Source organism: Callospermophilus lateralis, chromosome 8 (genome assembly GCF_048772815.1).
Source record: "Callospermophilus lateralis isolate mCalLat2 chromosome 8, mCalLat2.hap1, whole genome shotgun sequence".
Taxonomy (NCBI): Eukaryota; Metazoa; Chordata; class Mammalia; order Rodentia; family Sciuridae; genus Callospermophilus; species Callospermophilus lateralis.
The window spans coordinates 5,525,595-5,537,018 of record NC_135312.1 but is presented as its reverse complement, the minus strand read 5'-3'; positions in this window follow the sequence as shown (position 1 = coordinate 5,537,018).

Below are 11,424 nucleotides of genomic sequence, written 5' to 3'. Positions count from 1 at the left end.
TACCAGCTTGGTCACTGTCTGGCTGTGCAACTTTTCCTATTTCTTTGTCTATAAAATGGAGACAATGCTGGTATACACCCCCACCCCCCTTTCCAACACACACAGGGGTGGAGGGGATTTCAACTTTTTAAACAATTCTATTTAGAGTTGACGTAGGACAATTGTCCATCTTCCTAGGTGTAGTATGACATTTCAACGCACACACACCCTGCATAATGATGGAATCAGGGTGGTCAGTGTGACCTTACCACGTTGTGATCAGCATGTTCAAAGCCCCTGGGAGGATTAATGGCCGGTATGTGCAGGTCCTTCAGACTCGGGCCCGTGGAGGGCGAGCGCCACAGGTTTGTTGTCACTATCCCCGTCACTTCCACCCCAGAAGCCCAGTTCCTAACACCCATGCATGCTAGGCCAAGGGGCTCCGGGTGAGGGTGGCACGTGAGCCCAGGACTTGGGGCCTACTAGGCAGAAGAGGAGGCTGGGGGAATGAAGGAATAAATGGTGTCCTTTGTTGCCGTCCCCCTCACAGGGACAGCCACTCAGTCCGCAGCTGCAGAGCCATAAACAACCTCTCCCTGTGGGCCCGGCCCCGGCAGCCCCCTTCTCCCTCCAGTTCCGCGGCCTCCAGCTTCTGTGAAGTTAAGGCTTCCTCCCTGGGGAAGCGGTTTGAGTGTTTTGGCCTCTGTCCTTCCAGGAAGCCCCCCAGCCAACACACACCAGGGCAGGAAGTGGGCGAGAGTAACCGAAGCCTCGGTCAGAAGGCGTTTCAGAAACTGGCTGAGCGTCTCGGGGTCGCTGGCACGCCAGGCTGGGTGAAGTGTGACCTCCAGTTTATTTTTTTAGACCTTCTGTTTGAATAGCTCCTTTTTCCCCTTCGTGAGGAAGATGGAGTTCCTGGGCCTACAAGAGGCAGAAAGGGCGGAACACGGACACCAAGGCTGCACTTCCTGGCTTTTCTCCTTCCAGGCCCTGAGAGAGGGCAGAGAAGCCCACTCCGCCGGAAGCTCGGAGCTGGAAGAGGAAGCCAGATGACGGCCAAAGCTCGGCTGCGGCTGCTGACGGTGGCAATAAGCCCATCCTGACCCCAGACCCACCTCGCCACGGCCCGGGATGTGTGAAAGCCAGCTTTGTTCCCAGGGAACCCACACGCAGAAACCTGGGGGCTGTGGACTGGCCACAGCGCTCAGGAGGCCTTCTGTGAAGTGAGCTGAATTCGCTGTCGCGGGAGGGACGCGGCCCTGAGCACATGGCAAAGCCATCCACCAGGGCGCTGCCCAGAGGAGAGGGAGGGGAAGCTGGTCCAGGAGGATGGCCTACGACTTCTGGGGGTCACAGAGCTGTCCTGCTACGCCACACGGCTCTCCCGAATTCCATCTCACCCAGTGGAGCTGGGGACTCTTATTTCAGTGCTCAGCAAGTTGCTCACCAGGGAGGCACTAGGTGGTCACTGTCACCCTCACAACCACAGAAGGAACCAGAAAATGAAGGAGATGAATCCTATCTTTCTCACCAGATGCACTAAAATAATAACCTCTCATCGTGGGCGTCCAAAGTCTACGAAACATGTGCCCCATGTGCTATTTTCCCTCAGCCCCTGGGTCTCTGGAGCTGCCCCCTGCCTGGGGCCATTAAAAATATTCTCTGGGCTCCCTTCCCCCAAAGAGAGGCTGAGGGGAGGACAGAGGGCCCCTCCTACCCCCCTCCCTGGGCAGACGCTCCCTGGCTGCCCGCCGGGCTTCCTCCCTGCTGCTGAGGCTGGCACCCAGCTCTTGATTTGTGCTTTGCAAACACTGATCTCAACCCTTACAAGCAACGTGGCCTGCTGTGCCCATGTCAGGGGTTTCACAGAGACATCTCCGCATTTTCCTGCTTGAACCTATTATCCCCAAATAAGCAGAACAGAGACCCCCCCCCACCCCCGCACTCAGCTGATTCTAAAGTTGATCTAAACCTTGGAACAAATCCGCTGGTGGACTGGGGGTGTCTTCTCCAGCTGTGACGGAGGCACTGGTCAATGGAGTCAGTGGCAGCCTGGTCACAGGGGTCTTGAGCTAAGGGAGTAGACAGGGCTAATGAGCACTGCTCTCTGCTTGTTCCCCCTCCCGCTGACCAGCAGAGGCTTCCGTCCAGTGGTGTGGACAATGCCTTTGCCTGGTGACATGTAGATTTGGCCACGGATTCCCAGAAGAGCCTGCACGATGTCTGCAAACCAGCACCCCCAGCTGTCAGCCCCACTGGGGGAATTAGGTCAGACTGACCCCATTCTGCTCAGACACCTCAACCTGCGCAGAATGAGCCCCCGTTTCCACAGGAGCCCACTCCCATAGACGTGGACAAATCCACCCTCACCTGCGTTCACCCTAACCACAATATCTTTAAACGACGGAACTGGTGCTTGCTTCCTGAGTAGGCACAAAAGGGCAGATTCTGGGAAGGCACGTGACTTGGTGCCTCCCACTTTATGAAGTGTGTCTTAGGGTTGCACTCGCCTCTCCTGATCCCTTCTTTGTGTTTTTTTTTCTGTTTATAAGCTGCCTCCTACCAGCCTTGAGTGTCTTGGCCTGCAGAACCGTCTGCTCCCATGGCCCTGGACAGAATAAATCCTTCTTCTTTGCTGTAAAAGACCTGGCGTTTTATTGGGATTCTGGAATAGTGCCTTAACAGTCGCAGCTGTTTATTAGAAGAAGGAGCACCCTCAAGGAGACCCTGGGGCATCACTGAGAGGGGAACAGCATTTCCAACTTTGTTCCTAGTTTCCTTAGGTCCTAGGAAGTTTCTAGAGTCCAGCCCAAGCACCACCTCTTCACTTCTGACTGAAAGCATCAGATTTTTAAGTTCCTACTGTGCATGATTTTACCCACAAGTACCCAAGCAAAGCCCAGCGGGGGTGGTGGGCAGGGGTACCCCAGCAAAGCCTAGGGGGTGCCGAGAAATTTTCCCCCTTACAATGAAGTTAAAAGACAGCTAAGGGCCTAAAGGCTCTTGGTTACTGTAGCCTGCACTGACTGGTTCTAGTTGGAACTTGTTCTAACAGATTTTATGGTCGGTGGGCTTTGCTTTTAATTATCCTTTTTCCTGTGTTTGGATCTTTGGTCTGCGTAAAGGTCACCAAGTGCCCCTTTCAGGGTAGCCTGTGTTCTTATCTGGAGGAGTCTTTGGGCAAACATTCCTGAGCCCCAGGAGTACCCTGCTGATAACAGGTTCTTGAGGAGGACTGTGACATATTCTATTGACTCACACGCCAGAGCAGGGCCAGAGTGGCCTTGGGTAAATTGCTGCTTAAAAGAAAACACATGGAGGGCCAGCAGAGCCGCCCGGTCTATAGAATCCCTCACCTCCGTGTCCCTGTGGCTCACGTCCATCTGCTGTGCACTGGCCACTGGGTATAAGCAGCTCAGGACTCCTTCAGCCTCTCACCCACCACGCCTGGCAGTGCCCTTTCATAGCTGGACTGAACACGTGTTCACCGTAGGGGTGAATCTACCCGCCAATCCCCGAGGCTTACTTCTCACATACTGAAATGGAATGTCTTCAGGTGGCCAAAAGCTGGCATTAAAAAGATGCTTGTAGCATCTTGATTATAACAGTTGACACATAGTGATTGGGGAATGGGGATGGTGGCTAATGCTCTTAGTCCTGGGGGAGGGATGGGGACACCGTGCAGGAGGAAGAGTCATAGCAGGGGAAATATATAGGACAATGCTTGGCTACCCAACAGCTTGGGTAAACCCCACCTCCTACAAGGACCTACCTATGGTAGGTCCAGAGCATGCTGGGTGGAGGAATCTCTGTGCTTCGTCAGAGGTGGGGATACCAGAGGACTGCTCTCCAGATGAGAGGTGGCTGAGCTGTACCTTGGGGTCCACCAGGAAAGGGGCCCTGGGGCCCTGCAAGAGGCTCAGACTCACATTCAGTGATCTAAAGGAGTTTTTTTTTTTTAAACATTTACATTTTATAAAATTAGAATGTATTTTATCAGAAATGCAAATTAAAGTAATTGTGACAAATATTTTAAATATTTCTTCCTGTTTGTTTTCAAAATATACAATTTTCTCACCTGTAACAAATGCCATTCCTCCTATCTCAAAAGTCTGGGTGCTAAAGCCACCAGAAAGCCACAGGAGCAGAGCAACTATATGTATCTTATTCCCACTGAATACCCAGTACTTAGCTGGCCCTGAAATACAGTAGGTGCTCAGTGAATATCAACTGAAGACACGCAGCAGAATTGCAATGCACACTGGAAGTTGTCACTGACTTCTCACTTCTCCTCTCTCTGGGCTCCTTTTGGTTCTGATGTTGCAAATTGGGTCCTGGTGTCCCTGAAGTCAGAATATAAACTCCACAGTTGCAGGACAGACCAGGAAACCGGGATGCCTCTCAGAGGTTGCTCCTGCGGGCCTGGGGAGCTGGGTGAGGTCCTTCCAGGCGTGTTTCACACACGAAGAGGAGAACTAAGCATATGCTATAGCATTTGGAGACAAATGCTTGCAGAATTCCGGTCGGCAGGCACAGGTATACTGTTTTATAATTATATATTGAATTCCAAGGCAAGGATGGCACTTAAAATTGCTCAGGTCAGGTATCTAGTGAGAGTGTGAATGCACCCTGTTGAAACAGTCATTTCTGACTGGCCACTGCAAGGCTTCTCAGCCTTGATGCTACTGACACGGGAAGGAGATTTCTTTGCTGGGGGGGGCTGTGCACTCGAGACCCACTCTGAGCAGCATCTCTGGTCTCATCTGCTGGAGGCTGGTAGCACTGTTCTCTCTCTTCTTTCAGTCATGACAGTCAGAATTATCCCCAGGCACCACCGATTGTCCCCAGGTGGGGAATCACACCCTGGTGACTAGAGTAACTCCTGGGCACGTTTCTACCAAAATCAGATTTCCACCAAATCAGCATCCATTCATAGGTGAGAATCCTGCAGCTTCTCTCCTGAACCCTTGGCAGGCACTCTGTAGGGTATTTTGATGCAAAGTTCCCAAGAACACCATAAGACAGTGTAGGGACAGGGAGATTTCCCTCCCTCCTCTGAAGGTTACGCTGTCTGATCAACGGACAGAATGTGGATTAACAGAAGAAAACGCATACACAGTTATTAAAGTGCATAAGCATAGGCAAGCACAGAATGATTATCCAATAATCCAGTGAGATTCAGAAACATGTATACACTTTGTCATGTGAGGGAGGGGCATGGGGGACAGGAAACTAGACAGATAGAAGGTGGTTTTTAGGGCAAGCGAATGGGCCCAGCACAGATGATAGTTTGTGACAAAGTGTCTCTGGCTCCTGGAGAAGGCAGGGGTGGAACTGCACCCAACAAAGGTGGTCTCTCTGCAGGTAAAGTCCCCCCGGTAAGCTCCGAGAGCTGCATCAGGGTGCGGGCTCAACCTGCCTGTCCAGGTGAGGGCTCCCAGCCTCCTCCTCTCCAGTGATGAGCATTTCCATGTTATTGGGTGGGTTTTGGTGGGTGGAGGGGGGGTGGGCTAGACAACTGCATTTCTCTTGGAAGAAGTGTCCTCAGTCAGATAAGGGAGCTTCAGAGCAGACCTCTCTCTGCATGGCTTCTCCAAAGGAAGAGGATCAAAGCGATTGAGAGATGGGGCGGGAGATCAGAGAGATGGTGATTCTGAAATTCTTCCTGCAGCTCTGTGTGTCCAAGTGCCACATTTTGGGGTCTGACTTTCTGAGTCCAGACATTTAGGAAAAATTATGCCCATTTCACAAATGAAGACATTGAAAGATGTGACCTGTTCCAGTTGAATGACTAAATAAGTGAATGACTGTCCAGGCTGTGGGGGTGTCCACTCACCCTGGATCCTCCCATCCCCGGCTGGAAGCTGCCCCTCCAGCACCCCTAGGTCATGGCAAATAGGTACTGACGGCTCTGCAGGCCGAGGCTGTGCCCTAAGCTGAGGGGCACACCTGGGTGAGGACGCCAAGAATTGGATCCCATGGCGAGAGCTCCCCACTGCACACAGAAAGCAGCTTGGGGACCTCTGGAGATTCCCATGGAAACCTCGCCTGTCTGTCCTGTTTCAGCCTCAGGCAGGCTCGGCATGACTCCTGTAATCACGGCACCGTCTCCTGCCTTGACCGGGAGGGCAGGTGTAGGATCGGTTATTCACCTCTGTGCTCACTGGGGCCTGGCAGGTGGGACCCACCGTGGTGGAGTGAGTGGTCAATAGCGGGAGGGAGGGAGGTAGCGGGGAGGGGCATGTGCCTACAGCTCTCTCCCTAGGACTCCTCCACCCTTCCTTTGAAAGAGTCACCACTGTGTTCCCCAGCGACCCCGGTCCTGAGGGTCAGTGCTAAAACGGCAGGATCTTGGTGGGGAACCGTTCTCAGCCATGCCAAGCTGGCTCGTGAATCCTACCGCGCATTCCTGACCTGCCCACGAACACGGCTCAGTCCTTCATGGTTCATTCATTCTTTCAGCTTGCCGAGTGTCTGGGGTGTGTCCCTGTCTTTCCTGATGTGAGGGAGATCCGTGATGACCTGGCCTCACCCAGTCTGCATTAGTTAAGATGTGAGCTAAGTGGCTCAAAGGAACCCCCAAACCCACAATCCCGTGGTACAATGGAGATGGCGCATTATTCCCTCAACAGAGCAGAGGCATGTGGACCGGCCAAGGCAAGTGGGGGTTCTGACCCAGAAGCATCCCCTACCATGACTTCTTGCTTCTGATCGCTCTGTCACCCGACAGGCTGTGTCCTCTGCCTGGCTAAGGGGTCTCGTGTTGGCCTGTAGGCACGGCGGCCTGTAGGAGTGGCAGGAAAGTGCATCAGTGCGCCCGTCATTCCTCACAGCCCATTGGCAGAAACCTAGTTATGTGGCCACTCCTGCCTGCAGAGGAAGCTGGGAAAAGCAGCATATGGCGGGAAGTCCTGGGCTCAGCTGGAGTTGAGGGTGTGTCTGTTTGTAAAGAGAGGGGGGGGGCAAATGGATGGCAAGGAGCCTGCAGCCATCTCGGCCACTTGGCCCAGCTCTTTCATTGGTTTTCAGGTTACAGACTGAGAAACTGAGGCCCAGCAGGGAGAGAAACTTGCCGGAGGTCATCTGATGAGGCAGTGGCAACAGACCTGCTAGGGCTGTCTCCTGGCTCCCAGGCCACGCTCATTTCACCTCAGTACCCGCTGTCCTTCTGGAAGTCCTCATTATTTCTACTACATGCAGCTCCTGCTCCCTGCAGTGGACCTCTCTTCTACCCGTATAGAATGCTCTTTAGGAAAGTGCTCCTGAGCCCTGTTCTCCAGCAAGATTCATGCAGCCTTTTAAGGAACTGTAAAAGATTCTGATTCTCTCCCTGTAAAAACAGTCAAATGTGCAAGCGCACGCACACGTTCAAGTACAGTTTCATTGTGCTCCTGGTGACTCCCTTATGCCCCCAAGAATCTTTAAGCCCAGGCAGAAATACAGGGGGATGCATGGGTGGATGTTGCATCTGGCAGTAGGGAGCCTCCCTGACCCGCCTGGTCTGCATCACAGCTGGAGTTCTCCACCAACACCTCATCAGGAGTCACCATGGAGCTACTACGCAAACTGTTTTAATGTAAGGACACGAAGCTCAGAGTTGCTGGGCTACCAAGTCCCAATTCTATGAAAACGCCTTTAGGGAAGTTTCATAAAATGCCAAGAAACGTAGACACACACATCGTGCAATTTATGGATCCCTACTTGGAGTGAATGTGCATATGCTCACTCTCCCTCTCTCCCTCTCTCCCTCCCTCCCTCCCTCTCTCCCTCCCTCCCTCCCTCTCTCTCTCTCTCATACACACACACATACACACACACACACACACACACACACACACACACACTCTCACACACGAAGACTCTTAATAAGATATTGGTTTTAAAATTACCATTTTCAACCATCAGGGATGATTTGCTATCTGGGTGAGACTTTTCAACAGCAGAACTGCATGTGCAAACCATCCCTTATCTTGGCATGACACACAACAGCCTTCTCGTTTTTTTCTCTGAGGCACATGCTGCCAAACAGAACATATTGAAACAGAGTGCAAGCAGGCGGTATTTACTCTAAGCAAACCAGACCCGAGTTTTAAATAAAACAGGCTTTAAAATGATAATAAAGCCTGATCTAGAAGACTCTAAAGACTGGCTCGGCACAGAAGACATCCTGTTCCTGAGAGCAGCCCCCTGCTACTAAACTTAAATGTCACCGCCATTGGCCTTGATAGCTCCACATGCAAGTATGGCCAGTACTGACTCATGCTGTCGGCTGTGGGAGCGGCCACTGCAAGAGTCCATTTAAGGTCAGGTCAGAAAAAGAATGCAGTCTCATTTCTGTGTCTGCACTTGGGGTTGAAAGTAACTCATCGCATACTTAATCCCTTCTCAGAGTGAAGGGAGAAGTCCCAAAGGGTTACTCCTGTGCCACGGGAGTCTTCCTCTCTGGAAAGCCTAGTAGGCTCAGCAGATGTACGTCGATTTCTATTTTGCATTATGTTATGTTGTTTTTTTTTTCGCAGAGGTATCAGTTGTGAGCCAGCCAAGAGGGCAAGACCTGCAGCTGGCTTCAGTCAAGTTTAGCAACGTCCACAGAGTGCATCTCATTACATTTCTGCCTGGGCTGATAAGATTCTTAGGGGCATAAGGGAGTCATCAGGAAAACACTGAAACTGTACTTGAACTTGTATGTGTGTGCATTTGACTGTTTTTGTAGGGAGAGAATCAAAATCTTTCACAGTTCCTTAAAAGGCTGCATGATTCTTGCTGAATTTACTTAAGAACTCCTCTCCGGAGACAGGCTGGCAGCCGACACTGGGCAGGATGTAGGAAGGGTGTGTACTTAGAATATCCCTTCAGACTGCATCGGTGTTACAGGACCAGTGCCTTTGCCCATGGGGCATCATGGCAAGGGTTTCTGGGGATCCACTCTCTGCAGTCTGCTGAGAAGAGCAGAGGTGGGAGAGAGGGCAGGGCTTGTCTGTCCATCCCTACTCACACCTGGGACTTCCTGGTGGACCTTGCAGGGTGGGGGCAGCCTGGTTTAGGGTGGCTAGGTTAAATGTTTGACACTGTCCCCTGACAGGCGCCTGTAGGAGAATGGAACTTTCAACTGTCTTCCTAGGCAGTGGGCTTTTGACTGCAAATGCCTATCGAGTCTTTCTTGTCTCAAGTTCTTCCCCCAAATACCTGGAAAATCCCTTTTGTGGATCCTTTGGAGATTCATAATGAGGAAAAGTTCAGAATTGAACCCTGTGAGACGTGAAGACACAGCCTTGGGTTTCCAGCGTCTTTCCAGTGTCTGCTGGCGCATAGATTCCTGGGATTCCATGAATCTTGGGCTCTGCATCCCGCAGAGTGAGCCGATGCCTTCTGTGTGACTAGATGCAGAGTGTCTGCTCCGCTTCCTGGGGACCTGAGCACCTGCACAGGAGGCAGATGTCCTTCGTACCTGGCCACTGCTGCTCCAGCCGGGCTCTGATGCACACCAGCTGAGGGCATTTTGCTAAGGAGTCAGTGACGGTGAGGAGCCTTTTGCCAACCGTCCAGACCCCGCCTGCAACTAGGTTTTGTGAGCTCCACTTCTCTTGCTGTCCTCCTGGCCAACAGTAAGCACATTTTGTTGGTCTGCGATGTGCCAGGAGCTGCTCTGTGGCTTTCCAGGCACCAGAGTTCTCACGGCGTCCTCCAAGGCCCGCCTCCTGTCCCCTCACTAGATGCGGCTGACTTGTGCTGCTCCCCCTGCACCTCCCCAGCCTCTTTCTGTTGGAGGCTGTGGGTTTGGTCCTTATATCCCCCAGATGCTCAGGGCCTCAAACATCAGGACTCCCCACTTAAAGTTCTAGTCTCCACTTTTCCCCTGACCCTCACGCACAACTGCTCAGAGCCTGCACTAACCTAACAGATCCCTTCAATTTAACAGGACCCACAACAAACTCTTGATCTCCACCTCCCCCCTCCCCCCCCACCAGCGCACAGGGGCCTGTCCACCCACGGCCTCCCCAGCTCTATCCCTCCAGGTGTTCAAGCCAAAAAGCCTTTGGCTTTGGATTCCTCTTTTTGTATCTTTCAACCCATCTCCCAGGAAAACCTATGAGCCCTGCCTCTGTGGGACCTGACCCCTTGTCCCCAATGCCCCTGCCGTTCACCCCACGCCATCTCTTCTTGCTTGCATTATATATGCAGCCCGAAGCCAGTGCTGCTGCTCACAGCCTCCCCTCGCCTGGGTCTTCTCACCGTGGCGGCCACACCACTCGAGCCCTTGAAGAGGAGAAGGCCCAGGGAGGCAGACAGGAGAGGGCCACAGGAAGCCAGCAGCAGACAGCAGAGTCCTGAGGCCCAACCAAGGACCATCTGCAGCCCCCAGAAGCTGGAAGAAGCCTGAGCCCGTCCTCCCTGACGCTGTCTAGGGGAGACCTGCCTGCTCAGGGGCTCATTTTGGATTTCTGGTCTCCAGAACAATGACAGTGAATTTCTGTTGTTTCAAGCCACTAAGTGTGTGCTAACTTGTTACAGCAGCCTGGGAAGCGAAGACAGTGACTGTGACATGCAGGGCCAGCCACGAGTCTCCCAGAGCCTCCCTGTCTCTATCTGCAAACTGGGGGCAATAGCACTGCCCTTCTGACTGGCAAGAAACGGTGCTAACTCTATCCCTGGGGACCCGCTGCCTTCCTGGTCTCTCAGAGCTAGGGCTGGTACCCTTGCTGTCCCCAAGCCTGCTGGGATTCATTCAACAACAGCACAGACTACATTCAGGATCTCTGTTGATGTGCACGGCTCTTAATTTCACATACGTATCAGTCAGCTATCTCTGGGATAATGCTTCAAAACAACCCCCTCCATCTCAGTGGCTTATAAGAGCACACGTTTTTCTTGCTTGTGAACCTGCAGCTGTTTCTGGATGCATGTGGGGTTCAGGTCTGCATCCTGGGTGTCTTTTTCTTGGTCAACTCTTCTGTGGGGCACGGTGGAAGTGCTGTGACATCTCTGAAGTGGCCCAGTCACTTGCTCCCAGACAGCAGAGCCAGGTCAGGGAAAGGAGAAAAAAATGAGCAACTGGCACAATTTACACAATAGCTTGTTGCTGAGGATAACAGCTGATGCTTGAGCTGGGCTTACTGTGTTCCAAGGACCAACATCAATTCCCTTATTCCTCATAAAAACCCTTGGAAGGGGAGGTGCTATTATTAGCCCCATTTTACAGATGAGGGAACTAAAGCCAGAAAAAGTTAAAAGACCTACTCAAGTTTACCTACTGGAGAGTGGAAGAAAGTCCAGCCCAGGGCCTATCCATGTTCCTCCTCTGCCTCATGAGGGTCCCCTTTGTCAGCGCAAGGCCTGGTGCAGACTGGACACATCATCAGTGCTTGCCAGTAGAGCGAAATGGAGGACGTATTTATCCATCAGTTTCTCCATGCCAGGCACTGTGCCCTGCTCTTTGGCTGATAC